Source organism: Lissotriton helveticus, chromosome 11 (assembly GCF_964261635.1).
Source record: "Lissotriton helveticus chromosome 11, aLisHel1.1, whole genome shotgun sequence".
Lineage (NCBI taxonomy): Eukaryota > Metazoa > Chordata > Amphibia > Caudata > Salamandridae > Lissotriton > Lissotriton helveticus.
In genome coordinates, this window is record NC_136072.1 from 863,166,708 (window position 1) to 863,183,281 (window position 16,574).

General features: G+C 46.2%; 1 protein-coding gene across 5 annotated transcripts in view; it reads right to left on the reverse strand.

Annotated features, from left to right (window-relative positions):
* The window catches only part of RTN4R (reticulon 4 receptor), a 906,839-nt gene that overhangs the window by 752,093 nt on the left and 138,172 nt on the right, over positions 1-16,574 (reverse strand). For 4 of the 5 annotated variants that reach the window (XM_078665916.1, XM_078665918.1, XM_078665917.1 and 1 more), the window contains exon 2: positions 1,789-1,976. The exons of the other annotated variant lie outside the window; for it this stretch is intronic. The gene's annotated coding sequence lies outside the window, so the exon portion shown is untranslated. The remainder of the gene's footprint in view (positions 1-1,788; positions 1,977-16,574) is intronic. 5 annotated transcript variants of the gene reach the window in all.

A 16,574-nucleotide genomic window follows, 5' to 3' on the forward strand; every position in this document is an offset into this window, starting at 1 on the left:
CTCACACACCCCACCCTCCACCACCGCCACCACCACCACCACCCTCCCCGTGAACATGGGGGCCTGTTGGGAGTTGTAGTTTGGGCCTCTCACACACCCCACCCTCCACCACCGCCACCCTCCACGTGCACATGGGGGCCTGTTGGGAGTTGTAGTTTGGGCCTCTCACACACCCCACCCTCCACCACCGCCACCACCACCACCACCCTCCCCGTGAACATGGGGGCCTGTTGGGAGCCATGGACATGTTAGTGTGTTGGTGTCCGACGTGCATGGGTTGGGGCGTGGGGGATGTTTCTTCTCAGTTGTGTGAGCCTGACCATGTCGTGCTGATCGTGGTGCTTGGTTTGTACTCACCAGTCTCTTCTCCTTCGTCAAGGCCGTCTAGGCTCTCTGGGTGTAGTATCACCAGCACCTTCTCCTCCCAATCGGTGTAGGGTATGGGCTCCGGGGGTGTGCCACCGCCAGTAAGATTGGCTCTGGCGTGGTTTTTCGCTCGGATGCCCTTGACCCTGGTCTTAAGGTCATGCCACCGCCTCTGAATGTCGTGCTTGGTCCTCGGCACAGTCCCCGACGCATTCACACGAGTGACGATCCTGTCCCACATGTGGTTCTTTTGCGCCACGGTCGTCTGCTGGACTTGGGCCCCGAAGATGTTGGGCTCCACACGGATAATTTCATCTACCATTACCCGCAACTCTGTCTCCGTGAATTTGGGGTTTTTTTTGGGTGCCATGGTGTGTGGTGCTCAGTGTGTGAGTTGAGTGAGTTGGGAGGTGCAGGTGTGTGGTGTGTGATGTGTAGGATTTGTGTGGTGGGTGTTTGTGTGGTAGGGTGGTGGGTGGGTGTCTTCTATGTGATTTTATGTGAGTTAGCAGTGTCTCGAATGGCCCTCTTGCTGGCAGCAATGCTGTGGTGCAAGGGATTGTGGTTGTGTGGGGGTGTCTTTTTATAGTCGTGTCTCGATGGTTGTTTGCAGTCAGGTGGTAGGTGGGCGTGTTGACTTGTGTGCATTATTGGATAATTGGGACGTGTCATGGTGGCTTGTGCTGGGGGGGGGGCCTTGTCAATGTTCGTATGTTTGCTTAGGACTTGCGGTGCACTTTCATACATTTGTTAGGCGCTAGGGATGTTGTGCGTGTTGGCCTTCCGCCCTGATGCTGTGGTTCTCGTTGCATTGTTTCCGCCGCGGACGTGGATGGCTGTGAGTTCCGTTGTACGGGCGGATTTATCCTAATTGCGGCCACGGAGTATTCTCAGGGATGGCGGTACATGTTTTATTTTCCGCGGTCATTTCCGTCCGCGGCAGTGGTTGTTCATTGGACTCCGTCCGCCGCGGACGGACTTGGTTGTGTTCCGTCCACCGCGGACGGTGTTGGTTGTGTTCCGTCCGCCGCGGTCGGAGTTTCGTGACATGAATATCCTAATCCCAACCGCGGTTTCTCCGCGGCGCAGCCGGGAGTAAAATTTCCCCCACCATGGCGGACAGTACCCATTTCCGTCCGCCATCCTAATCGGCCCCTAAATTTTAAAACTCAAATCAGTGTAATGAAAAAACGGCATGCTCTTCATTGGCTAATTGTTACTTATTTAGACTAACGAAACTGCCTTGGAACCAGTGAGTAAGCATCCAAATGTTCAAACATTCTTCTACTAGATTTAACAGATATTTTGAATCCTTATCTTAAACACTTGGCAATTCCTAACGAATACATGCATGCAATTATTACCACTTGCTACAGCTATCCCTCAGATCTCTTCTATCATTCTACATTCAATCTCCCTTACCGTGGAAAGAATTGCAGAGGTAATGGTCATAAAAGAAACACCAAAGTCAAAATCTCCTCAGCTGCTACACAATTGTCAGTCAGGGATCAGACCACAAGCAAGTTCAGAGACAACGTTGATCAACATAAGAGAGGATCTTCTGGCAGCCTTTGATAATTCCACTTCCTGTATTCTTGATCCACCTTGACCTGTTGGTGACATAAGACACAGCTGATCTTAAACTACTACTGAGCAGTTTGGAATTTTGTTCAGAGTAAGTAACCTATCTTCAGAAAAGATTCACTTGTTTCTGTGTGACACACTGCAGCGAGCCAGAATTCTATCCTTCACACCCTCCAAAAAATGCTTTTAAGTGGAGAGCCCCAGAGTGTCCATATCTATCATCAGCTCTTCTCAGGATTTGCATGCAACCACTAGCTGGAATAATTTTATATTACCAGATACTCACACAACTTAGGTGCAAACACTAGGGGAGATAACTTGACACTATCAGGTACATTCCCAAAGGTGCATGTATAACAAACACATGTAAATGTCATTGCAGAAATAACAGGAGAATCACAAAAACATCACGTCATTGAGCATCCAGTGCCGGATGAATCAGAACTTTACATGCATCTTTACAAGTCAGCGATCTATACACTGATAGAGGTACATTGGTTTGAATGTCTTTGTTTGGAAGAGGCATATGCCCCAACCCAATTACAAAACGTCTGGGTATCCTTTTTTATTTTGAGCTCTCATATACTCTCAGTTCTACACAGTCATCTTCAACAAAACATTAGAGCTAATGATGTTAAGGAGGATTCTCGCTCTCCTTTGATTCACTTGTCAAGCGAAGCTGCAAGAGCCTTCATTCTGTCTCAATGAGATTACTGTTAAAGTAACTCTATACGTACTTCCAAAAATTGAAAAACATCAAAGGATTAAAGGAGGTATAATCCTATAACCCCTGCTATGACATCAGAGCATTAGCTTAAAAAAGAATAAAGTTAAATACATTATGCTTAAAAATAAATACAAGGGGTAATTTTTTAACTTATTTATTTAAATGTTGATATCATGGTACTAAACCCAAAGAAGTGAATGAGTGATTTAAAAACAGTGGATTCCTCATAAAAGGTACCTCTTGATACTGCGAGTCAGTGAGGAGTTCCATAATCATATAGTGGAACGAGGCCAAAGAGCGAATTCCTTTATAAGGTTATGAAACTCCGAGGTGACTTGCAATATCCTCATCAAGTTAGCTCAGGGTTTACTTTCTCTCATTAAAACATGGAAACACCATTACCTTTCCCTGAAAACAATTAGAACCTTAATGAGAAACTCTTTCATATAAAGGAGAGAACATGTTTGCAAACATGAAGAATAAAAACACAACTTAAAGTGTCAAATTAAAACACATCAAAAACGGTTAGATATTTGTTGCAAAAAGAGATTAGAAACAGTGCAATACAAGTCAGTTAAAAAAAACTGCAATAGTTCGACTTTGTAGAAAAATGCAGAAAGATTCTAACTTTACCTTTTCTGTAATTATCTAAGGAGTACAAAAAATAAACATGTTCTTTCTGCTTGTCTCCGAAGTACTGATGAAGAAAGAAAAGCAAGGCTTTGTTTTTAGTTTCTTTAAAAAGCTGCTTTAATTATGCTTGTGACCTGACCTGCCTTCCACCTCCGCTGCTGGTTCTGGCAGCAGGCATTTTGATGTCAGAACTCAACTGTAATAACTTATTACAGTAGAGTTCTGACATCGCTAGGGATTGCAGAATCTAATGCATTATACATACATAAAAAACAGCTTAAACATCTGATAAGCATATAAGATAAAAGCATTGCTCGCTGAGATATGGATAAATATATACAACTACAGCCTGCTCTCAGAACCCAGTTAACTCTCAAATTACTCGTTCACTGTATCTGTGCCTCAGCCACATGTAGGAATACAAATTCTGGTCCATGAAACCCAAACAGTGCTTAGCTATTAGACAGTTGTTTTTAAACCATTGACGTGACTAGGTCCCTCTGATGAAGGGTAAGGGTAAGATTCAGCTAAAATGCATATGAGCTGCAACTGGCAGTGTCTCACTTTTAAAATAAGATCAACTGCTGTGTACAACACGGATAAAGGGTTCAGAGCAGGTTGTGTGTGAGGTGTTCAAACATGCTTGTACACGTGGAGAGATAGGAAAGAATTGCTTGCCTGTGTCAGCATGGCGTCTGCTCACAAGTAGCCTTGAGGTGAATGGGATCTGGATTAAAGTGCACTGATTGTGCCGGGTCTGGTAAATAAAATACTACTAGTGGCCCTGCAGCACTGATTGTGCCACCCACACAAGTAGTACTGAAACAGTAACTAAGACCTGCCACCGCAGTGTCTGTACGCAGTTGTTAACTGCCATTTCGACTTGGCAAGTGAACCCACTTGCCAGGTCCTAACCTCCCCTTTTCTTACATGTCAGTCACCCCCAAAGTAGGCCCAGGGTACCCCTGTGGGAAGGGTGCAGTATATGTGAAATGTAAGACATGCCCTGATGTGTGTGGCATGTCCTGATAGTGAAATACTGCCAATTTCATTTTTCACCATTGTAAGGCTATCTGTCCCCATAGAAAAGCATGGAAGTTAATTTATAACATCTTATAAATATAACTTACCACTGGGACCAGATAGGAAAATAAGGTTTAGTATACCTGAACTCAGAATCTAAAGATGCATCTTTTAGGAAAGGTGATTTTTACATTCTGTGTCTGAAAATACCACTTTTAGAAAGATATTTTCTTGCTTAGCCATCCTGTGTGCTTCTGCTAGGATGTGTTTTGACTGTCTGGCTTTGGAGTGACAAAGGCTGAGGAGGTGCATTCTCTCAGCCAGCCACCGGTGAGGGTGGGGGTTGAAGTGTGTCCTGCCTTCCCTGAATTAGTCAGCACAAGGTTGAATAGGGCTAATCTACATTTGGAGTGGTAGGATGAGTAGCACCTGTACCTGAATAGGGCTGTGCCGGCCTTCCACAATGCTGGCTCCACCCCCCTTTGGTGTGTCTGGAGCCAAGGCTCACACTGACAATGGATGTTGTTGTACACTTGCAGAGTGCCTCCCAGAACTGGGCTCAGAGCCCCTTGCACAAAGAGAACAAAGACATTTTGGGGTAGAAGTATAAGACCCAAAACCCCTGAACTTTAGACTACTTCTGGAATCAAGAGGAACCTTTGCTGAGGAGAAGAGCTGGAGAAACTGATGAGAAGTACTGCCCTTGCTGTGTGTCTTGGGTTGGCCTGTAGTTGCTATTTATGCCAAAGAAAGAAGAAGGACTATGCTGTGTGCAGTGTCCTCTGCTTGGGGAAAGTCTCCAAGGGCTTGAATAGAGCTTGCCTCCTGTTTTGAAGTCTCACGAACACAAAGACTTCACCCAAAGCTCCCCTGAACTTCCTTGCTGGGTGTTCTGACCTGCCAGGAGTGCCTGTGACTGTGTGGGGCCTCTGGAGGTTGTTTCTGCTGCTGGGAACTGGAAAGCAACACAACAACAAGAGAATCTACCCATCAAGGGATTGCGGCTGAAAAGGTCGACTCAGCGCAGCTCGCCGCCTCATTCGTAAACGCATCCCAGATTTCCATGCATCGTCCGTGTGCGGCAAGTTTTCCACAACATATCACCCAAGAATCGTAGTCATCCCAAAATAGATGCATCGATTCCCTCTACAGACCGGACTAGATACATTGCTCCCCTATGCACAGAGTAACTGTTGCATCGCACCCACGAGGGTCTTGGGAATCAACACATCTCTTTGTTTTTCAACGCTTCCCATCGCTGTGGCTGCTTGGCTTGGTGAATTTTTTCGCAACTACAGGTACTTTGCAAGAAATCACGCATCCATAGTTTTCTATGGACTCAGTTGCTAAAACCTTTTGAAAGTCATTTTTCTTAATACTTGTATGTTGGATTTTCGTTTCGGTCTTGTTAATGTTTGCATAAAGATACTTTACTTTTCTAAACCGGTGTGGTGTCCATTTGTGGTGTTATCACTGTGTTACTGTGAGTGTTGATACAAATACTTTACATATTGCCTTTGGGATAAGCCTGTCCGCTCATGCCAAGTTACCAAGGGGATGAGCAGGGTTTATCTAAATCATGTATCCCCCCTTACCCTGACTAGAAGCAAAGGTCCCTATTTGGACAAAGGTACCTGCCTCTGCCAACTAGAGACCCCCATTTCTAACAGTCAGATTGACTTAATTTGAGTTTGTTTATGCACTTATAAAATTGGATACATTTCTCTGAGCCATCTTTAATGGAATTCATGCTTTATGTTACACTGATGGCATAATCACCTATTTTGGGGTCCAGCTCACCATTCAAACTTCACAGTGAATAACAAGCCTGTGCAAGGAGCATAGCCTTCTCTTTGCAGAGGAAGGGCCTGGGGATAAAAAATGTATAAAATTAACCTACTAGACATACACTTGCAGGATGTTCCCATGTGGGGTAAAGGCAGAGCAGGCAGAACTCTGGCTCCTGTCACAAGAAGTTTCATAATTTTCCAGGGCTGTACTCAATATTCAGAATTTTCCATCATTTGAGGCTCAATCCTGGACAGTCAACAAAAAAATAAAAGATTTTCCCTTTTCCTGGTTGTGGATGATAGAGCGGACTGCAATATACAGCCCTTCTATCACTGCGTTTAATCAGCAGCTGGGGGGTATGATCAGGTTTAAAGCACACCACACAGTAACACATTTACAGGGAAACTAATCAGTATTGATCATATTCCTTTCCTACTTAAACATGCATAGTTATAACAAAATTCAGGGATATATGAGTGGGAAGACAAGAGGTAATGCTCAAATAATAGAGGTTAGGTTGATTTAAGTCAGTATATTTATTTATCACAAAATTGATATTATACATTTTATTAACATTTCATAAAAACAAAATATCATCCATTTTATACAAAAGCCTAATCATAAAACATTTTCTATTAAAAATTATAATTGAAAGAAAAAGCACAATAAAAAAGATCGCGTTTGGGTAGTACCCAACTAGATATTTAAACAGCCATCAAAACATATAGGAACCGCGGAATGGGCAAAAACGGCAATTCTCCTGAGTACAATTGATTAATAAATTAATAAACAAAAAATTCTAGTTAAATGAGTATTTAAAAGACGTGAAGCTAGAACCTCCGCGATGGTTTCAACAATGTATTTTTGATCTTGTTTGATCTTTTACATTAATAGGGAAGAAAAGTGGAACCCAAAACAACAGGTCAATGTATTAAGATAGAATACTAACCTGGGCAAGAAAGATCTAAACAAATAGGTAGAAGATGTTCCAAGATGGCCGAAGTGTTCACAGGAATAAGGCCAGGCAAACGCTTGAAACTCTCCTAATCAGAATCAATTAGGTGCTTGTTATTCAATTAACCAGAGTATAAGTAAGAGAGTAAAACTGAACCACGATCTCAGTTGCAGCCCAGATACAGGACGGTGTGGAAGTAGCTTCGAGGAAATTTACGAGTAAGTGCTGGCCCTCTCAAATAATAGTTTTAACCTTAGGTTAATCAACTACAAAAATAAGGAATTAGAGCCTTATTCTTAATACCTCTTCTTCTTGAATCTATTAGAAGGGACCATTAGAACAAAATTTGATCTTTTCTATCTTTTGATAAATAGAATCCCTGAAAATATAAAAGCAGGGAGATCAAGAAGCTGATCAACCAGAAAAGGAGAAGGTTGCTCACAGTTAACAATCAAAAGGTAATACGGACAATGAAGAGTGAGAATAATGGAATTTATTTCTGTTAGAAGTGGGCAACTAATAACGCATGGTTATGTTTTCTATAGTTACCTGATGCTTAAACCACACCCAACCTGTTAAAGACCCCTAGCATAACGTACTAGAGGTAAGCGTTATCATTTGAAACTCCTTGTAGCAACTAATAGGGTTGGACAGTTATAAAAATGATTAAAATGTTATCTTTTTTGATTACTTTTACTTGTTGCAGTCCAAAACAGAACAGATGAATATCTTAATAAACAACACAGAAGGGGAATTTTCTGTTCAACTCAAAAAAGAAAAAAAGAAAAAATACCAACTAGGACCAAGTTTATCTAATCAAAGGTCAGCAAAAAAAAATTCTTTACAATTGTCGCTTTAAATGTACCAAGCGAGCGATCAATAATCAGTGAAGATATCTCTGTTCCCATACCTAACATTTGGTAATGAATAACCAGCAGCTTGAGAAATAACTTCAACAGCAGAGAAGATATACAAAACCCTGCCTGATAAAATACAAAGTAAGTCAATTCTACGATTTACAGTAAACAATCGTTTTTATGATGATTACTCCAAGAGGACCATCACAATGGCATAACATAACTATACCAGTAGTATTTGGTGGACATACACCATAGAGCTAAATATAATAAAGCTAAAATGAGAATCTTATGGTTTAGCATGCTAAACCTGGATACTAAAGCTGATCAAGAAATGAGACACCATGGGGCAACAAATGGTAGAAGTTAAAATAGATCTTTTGTTCATAGATTTCTATAGATGATCCCCCCTTGTAGTTGAATATTCTTATTGTTGAATGAAATGACATGTAATGTATAAACAGAGATGTTTAGAAGACAGAGGTAATACTAACTGGAATAATTACAGTTTTTTAAGAAATGGAATAAAGAGGTCTGTTGAATAGAATGTTTAGTAATAAAGTTTTTCTGTTTACATCTTTTGTATAGATTGTTTTTAACCATAGAAAGCATTGTCCTGAAGAAGGTGTTCAACTGGTTCACCGAAACGCCGCGTCGACAGTTTATTGTGCTTTTTCTTTTAATTATAATTTTCAATAGAAAATGTTTTATGATTATGCTTTTGTATAAAATGGATATTTTGTTTTTATGAAATGTTAATAAAATGTATAATATCAATTTTGTGATAAATATATATACTGACTTAAATCAACCTAACCTCTATTATTTGAGCATTACCTCTTGTCTTACCACTCATATATCCCTGAATTTTGTTATAACTATGCATGTTTAAGTAAGAAAGGAATATGATCCATACTGATTAGCTCCCCTGTAAATTTGTTACTGTGTGGTGCGCTTTAAACCGGATCATACCCCCCAGCTGCTGATTAAACGCAGTGATAGAAGGGCTGTATATTGCAGTCCGCTCTATCATCCACAACCAGGAAAAGGGAAAATCTTTTATTTTTTTGTTGACTATAAACCCATTCCCCGTTTCGCCATAAAGGGTGACTCCCTAATTATTTTGTATTATTAATCCTGGACAGTGACATTCATACCACCGGAATGTAACTGTCTTAATGTATTGACAGTTCTCTCGTTCCACAGGTGACTTGTAGCCCTCACCTGACTAACAGGTAATTAGTAAAAAGCTACTGCCTACCTTTCACAAACACTCGCGCCAGGGTGCTGACACAAGTACACTGGTACCTTCCTATTGTTTCTTTGTCCTGATGATGACCTTATAACTAATTTATAGTTCGAAACGGTGTTGACACTTAAGCAAACAGACTAGGTTTAGTCCCAAAAATTAAGTGTCTGTACTATGGATTCATAAGCTTGAACCCAGAATCTTATTTGTACCCCAGTTGTTTGCCCTGCATAGACACACACCATCAGTCATCATTTGTGTTTCTTTACTGTGTGATCACTTGGGGTGGCACTGAATTCATAACCTTTTTTTACAAATATTCTTTGTTTTTTTATTACAAGTTTGTTTATCGTCTACTTCTATGTTTTTTATCGCATTGACGATTGTGGGCCTGAGTACAGGTTTGAAGGTCTTGCCCTGTACCGCCTACGCAGCGGTCACAAGATGAATGCTGAGCCGGTGGTCTCCTGCCCACCGTATTATGATTTGACCGATGGCACCACGTGGTCTTTCTGATGGCAATACATGTTTTTTTTTTTACATGTTGATTCATTTATGTATATTTTGACTGCACAGGTGATGAATGTACACATATGAAAAAATACTTACTACAAATACTCTGATTGCTTGAGTCTGGCCCATTGCACGACCAGCTGCCTTCCATTGCACCTCTGTGCCTGGGTGGGGACATGTGCAGATTCCACTGCCTGCTATGACTGTGCCTCCAGAGAGCCATGCCTTTGGTCCAATTAACCCTGACCTGGCCTGTGGGTGTTCTGGTCTTTTCATCATGGACTGCTGTGTGAAGACCATCACCACAGACCCTACTTGTTTTCTCCAGTCTGGGCGTGTTTATTTTCTGTAGAAATTGTAGGAGTACGAAGACCACTGACTATAGAAAATTATAGATTATCAAAGGGGGCCATATTTTGGAACGTTTCCCATTAAGCTTTATGTGCTTACAGGCTTGTGAAGTTATAGTGTCTATAACTTGTGTAACATTTTTTCCGACTTGGAACGCTCTGTTGATCTTCATCAATAAAGAAGATTTTCAGAACACCTGGAGAGGGGAATTTCTTCTTTCCCATACACCAATAGATTGTGCGGTAAATTAGAGGTTGCTGCCATATGTTTTTTACCTTCCATTTTGTACATGTGTGTGATATTGTGCAGAGTATTTCATTGTGTGTGCATTAGAGCACTTCTTTTTAAAAGATAAAGCACTTACAGGATATTTATCGATTGAGTTTCTTTTGTTATGTTGCTACATTCTGAGATTATTGCCCAAAGCACGTCCCTAAATCAGCCTTGGACAGCTCTCCCTCACTATCTTTAGAGTGGAGTGCTAAAAAGGACACCTTAGAGTCAGTAAAAGTAGGGATGGGGTTGGGATCTCTCGCCCACTGAAAGCAAACCCTCTCATTGTTACAGATGCGGCATAAGAACTTCAGGTTACCTTGGGCTCAGGGCTTGATTTGTAAAAAGTGCCAGGGCCCTCATGAGGAGACCACTGTAGCTTACACCACCCATTGCCCCTGCCAGCGCTGCCCATGACAGTATCAACTCAACTAATAACCATCAAGCACCCTCAAGTGTTACTTTTCGGACTATGCCAAGTCCCCAAAGCTATAAGAATGGTTTGTCCAGCAGGTATTAGTCATTGTAAATATATATTGAATTAATAAATAACTGTTGTTTTGCTCATCTCTAAATTGAAGAACAAACAGTGACACCATGTAGCAGACTGTTATAAGTGCCCCTGTTCACAATCAAGTGCTGGTGCCGAGCCACGGAAACCACCGCATCAAGTTAAGCACAGCTTGGAATCCTCTGACCGATTTTTCATAACCCTGTACTGAGATATGCTGCTTTTTTACTGGGTTTGTGCTAAACAAATACCAAATATAAAAATAGACAAGCCACACGGGGCAATACTGCAACACATATAGATATATCATAAAATGAAAGACATATCAGCAATGAATGTTCACACACAAAAATGGGATATACAACAGTAAAGACGGAAATAAAATAAAAATATAAGCAAACTGTGGACAGAAGTATGCCAAAAATCTGTCGACAATGAAGGTTTTATGTGGTCCTTCTCAGAATGTCTATGGAATCTATGAAGACCAGCCTTGCCTACATCAGTTGCCCTACAGGATCCAGAGGATTCAAGTATGCTTTCAGAGAAGTTCTCAAATGGCGCAAAAGTCACTCGGCCAAAAACGCAGAGCCCTCCACTGCTTGCCAATTTTCAGGAAGAATCTGAAACAGGATTCTTCTAATAGGCTGTCCACCCTTTAAATAAACCTAATGAGACCAATCACCTTTAGGTACAGGATGGCCCTCAACATCCCATTGGGACGAACTCAAGACTTTGGGCGAGCATTGTGACATTTCACACACTTCTTAAGATTGCTTGCCTGACAAATGTACAACTGTGCAATCATTGCCGCTAAGTGCCCAACTGGATCATGTCAACGTTCTGTAGAGCATCCAATTGAAACATCAATCTCATGACACCTCGTGCACTTAACACATCGCAGCTCATTTCGTGTCCCACTCACCACTACTTTACAATCCGTTTCGGTACTACCTATGCATGCTATACGAACCCATCTTCTATTCACATACCACACGCCAGACTCCCTTCTAAACTCCGATGTATGCATACCAAGTATTATTAACACTACAGTTTCAGATGCTGAAAAAACTATCGTGCCCACCACAAAGCCTTTGCATATCAATGTACCATGTACGCAGTTCACAAGCAGTCGTTTTTACTCCAGAGGCTAGTGCCTAATAATACCATACGTAATTTATATCACTTTCAAACATTTTTCACAGGATACACTAATTATTTCTCTTATTAGGCACCTATTACATCTAATCACCCATTCCATCTATCAATTTCATATACCACACACTTGTTTTACACACCTCAGATTTTGTACAACAGTTTGGACCATGTTTTAGCACTATTTCTTTACATTGCTCAAACTCTACACACAGGACGCTCTTCTTTCTATTCACAAATTACACAAATATTTTGTAATCACCCATTTTACAGGTTGCATCTTGATTTCTAATAACGTACATTCACTTCAAATTACCATGCACTCCAAATGTACACACTATACAGCTATTTTTCATTCCAGCCATACAACGCTCTTACAAAACTCTGCTTTACACTCCATTCTCCTGTTTACCATGCCACACATTGATTTCCGGTACCAAAATCATTTTTCACATAGCACACTTCTAGCATACACATTTCATTGTCTACATTCAACCTACAAAGAACACTCAGCAATTGCATCGAATTAGAGCTGCAGATTGCAGCACTCGAATGTTTCATATACCACACACATGTTCCATGTGAAAGGCGTTTTAAATAACCCTGGGTGGAGTTCGCGGAGTTGCACTTTGTGGAGATACACAAAGTGCAAAAATACTCTGTTGCACTACGCGGAGCTCCGTATGTGGCAGAGTTCCATAGAAAAATGCTGTTCGCGGTGATTGCACAGTGCGGATGCTTGTCCGCAATGTGCAATCATTGCGAACGGCACATTGCACAGCGCAAGCAGTCCCTTCTTTCTCTTTTCTGCCGCTCGAGTAGATTTTTACTCGAGAGCCAGCTTTCTCAACGCCAACAAGTAGTTTCTCATTGCGAGGGGTCGTGAGCATACGCGACCACTCGCAATGAGAAACCTGACCACCCCGCGCTGAGAAATCTCGCCTGGATGTTTATTTTCCACGCTTGCGCTCGCCAACTTGATGTTGACAATCGCGATCGAGAAAAAATCTCACCGGGAGGTTGATTTTCCTCGCTTGCGCTCGCCAACGTGACGTTGGTGAACGTGAGTGAGGAAAAAAACACTGCGAGCTCTGCATAACGCGGAGTGCGGGAAACTCCGTAAACTCCGCATGTAGAGTGGAGTGGAGTTCACCGCCCAGGCTTAGTTTTAAAACATACAGCTACTTATTTCAACCCTACGCAGAGATCGTACACCTACAAAAGCGGCTTTACAAACAGCACACAGTCATTCCACAAAGCTTAAAAGAGTTTTCCACATCATATACATACACTGCCCACCAACTCCACACAAATGTAACTTTTCATGCAAGCGGCCAGTTTGGTATTCCAGACTCCTACCACGTATACGTGGGGTAGTCTTCCAGAAAATGTGCACTAGTCCAAAACAGTAGTAAACCTAGTCACTCCATGTTTTTGGCCCGAGTAATGACAATTTGAGAAAGTAGTATTTTCACGAGGACAAAAATGGCAGAAATTGAAGTCGTTTTTTGCCATTTTTACAATGGGGTTTTGAGGGGGGCGGCCGACCATCGGGAGGCCTGCCCCCCTCGGGGGGATTCGGGGCCCAGAGGGGGGGGGGGAAAGACCTGAGAACTGGTTGTCCGGGGTTTAGGCTGGTTGGGCTTCCTTGTGCAGTTTGGGCTGTTTTTGGGCTGGGGTTTTTGGGCTGGTTGGGCTGGGGGGTATTTCTATGGCCATCTTGTGCCACAGTCCACCATTTCGGTGGCAGTGACACAGCGGCCGGAGGGGGTCCCTGGGCTCGTGGTTTTTGTAGTGGTTGGCGTGGCATTTGGTGTTTTCCTGCTCGGGTGATAAGGGCAGTGCCCACGCTATTTTCGGGAAGGCGTCGATCGTACCTGTTGGTTGCAGTGTCCATGGCGGGTATGCAGGATCCTCGAGTGGTGGAGGCCTTGAGAGTGCTGGGGGACGCAGGGTGGCTCGACCCGGTACGGCCGGATGGGCAGGTGAGGCCGCCACGGCGCGCTGCCAACGGCGCCGTGGCAGCTGTCATAGCCTGCGGGCCCCCGTGGTCTCGGCCGCGGAGGGCTCGTGGTACAGGAGAAAGGGGCGGGAGCAGCGCAGAGGGCGGGCGGCGGGGGCGGGCGACGATGAGGACGCGGAGGAGAGTGGCGGGGAGAACAACAGCGGCAGCATCGAGGGCTGATTGGCGTTTGTGGACGGGGCTGGGGGCGAGAGGTGGGGGCGGGTGGGACACCGGTGAGTGAGGTGACACGTGGCAGGGAGGGTGGGGCAGGTACTGCACTGCAGGACGAGGGGCGGGGTGAGGGGGCCTCTGGTAGTGCGGGGGCCAAGCGCGAGGCCGCAGGAGGTAGGGGGTGGGAGGACAGACCAGCTGCTGGGGGGCAAGGCACAGGGACAGTGGTGGGGGGAGGGGGGGAGGGGCAATGGGGTTTGGGGGGGGGAGTCCCCATTACTGATCGAGGATTCTGAGCTGGAGGGGGAGGGGGGAGGGGCTGGGACAGGGGGGGAGAGACGGACCTGGATTGGGGATCATCTTCTGGGGTGGGGGAGAATGTGGTGGGGCCCAGCAGGCCAGTGTCGCCGGCGGGGGAGCGAGGGAGGGGGAGGACGGGGGGTGCGGGGGAGGGTCGCTGGGGGGAGCCGGGGGTGAGGCAGGGGAGGGGGATTCAGGGGGCCTGGGGGGGGCCGAGTGGGGTGAAGAGGTGGATCGTAGCGCACCGGGGTGGGGGGCATGGAGCGGGGGGCCAAGCTGGGGGGGTCCAGGTTGGGGGGAAGGTGGGGATCGGGGTCGGGCGGCGTGGGGGTTCTGGGGCGGGGAGGGGATGGAGGGGGTAGGGGGGTGGCGAGAGTGGCCGGCGACAAGGGGGGGGGGGCATTCCGGGGGTTAGGGTAGGGGGCCGCAGAGGGGCTGGGGAGCCGGCACTGAGTGGGGGGGAATGGGGGCATTTTTTCCCCGGCCTGCTGAACTCCGTTTTTTCCTTGGCAGGAGCAGTGGGAGAGGTTCTCGGGTGAGCAGCTTGTGGCTCCGGTCCACCGAGGGGATGGGCCGGCTCTGCCTAGTACGGGCGGTCACGCTCCAACGAAGGACGTGGCAGGAGATCATGGCAGCCTACGGGCCATGGGGTCCCCGCCCGCCCAAACCCGAAGGGTCGGAGCGGCCGCCAGGGGGCGAAGAGTGCGAGAGGATGCGGTGAACATTGAGCACGAGTCAGATGTAGCAGATGGGAGGAGAGTGAGTGTGGACTTGGGTGCGTTGATGAGGGTGTGTGGGGAGAAGGCGGGTTTGAGTCGTGTGGATGGCCAGGTGGGAGAGCGAGAATGGCAGCAAGGGGATGGTGATGGCGAGTCTGAAGAGGAGGGGGAAATTCAGGATGGGGGGACAGTAATGCTGTTGGCAGTATGTTGCAGGTTCGACCGCCGCTGGACGCGCCCAGAGTGATGGCCCCCCCAGCTCCACTGGTTAGGCAGTGGGATCCGGTGTGGACGCCAGCCTTGACGCCAGGTAAGGTGGGAAACGGAGCGGGGTGCGGTTGGGGCAGGAAGCGCAGCGCGCAGGTCTCGGTGGGGACAGAGGCATGGGGGAGGACTTGGTGCAGCTGGTGAAGGGCCGCTATGCGACGGACACGGGGGTGGGCACTGACGGGGGAGCGTCGGTGGTGGTGGCAGTAGTGTCAGCGGGCGCAGGGGCGGTCGGCGAAGGGGGCGCAACGGCGGTGTCGTTGGCAGCGGGGAGGGGGGCACCGGGCTGGTTTCGGATGGGGGCGGAGCTGCGACGGGCGCAGGGATGGCTGGCGCAGCCGCAGGGGGGAAGGAGAGCTGTGTGGTACCGGTGTGCAAGCTCCCGTACATGGGGGTGGCGAAGCCACTGGGGGCCCATCTTTCCTTGGCGACGAGAGAGAAGATCTGGAAGGGGGAGTACGTGGAGATGCTGAAGCTCCTGCATAGGGAGCTCACATGTAAGGAGGGATCGAAGGAGGAGGAACAGGAGTTGGCCAGGCGCCCCATAGTTCCGCTGACGATTGACAATTGGTCGGCGGCTTTCCTCATATATGCGAGCGTTTACTGCGAGAAGTACCAGGACAGGGCCGTAGCGCTGTTCAAGTATATGGACGTGGTGCGGAGGGCACAGGTGACATATGGCGGATACGCTTGGTCACATTACGACGAAGAGTTTCGGGCTCGGAAGGATGGCGGCAGACCCAGACGCAAAATGGGAGGAGCTGGACTCGGATTTGTACCAGCAGATGAAGGGCGGTTCGAAGTTTGGCCGCACCATTTATACGGCGAGCGGTTTGCCGCTCGCGTCGCCCCCCCTTTTCCGCCCGCCCCACCCGTGGGGGGGTGGGTCATGGAGAGAGTGCAGGACAGAATACCGTCGGGGCTTGTTGGGTCTTCAACAAGGGGGCATGTGGCTGGCAGGTGTGCTGTTTTCGCCACAAATGCTCGTAGTGCGGGCGAAGACACCCGGTGGTGCACTGCTGGGGTGTCGGAGGCCCCCCGGGACAGCAGCATGCAGCGGGAGGGTACCAGCAGGCAGCAGCGGGCAACCAGGCTGGGTGGAGGGGAGGAGGGAAGGGGGGGGGGGC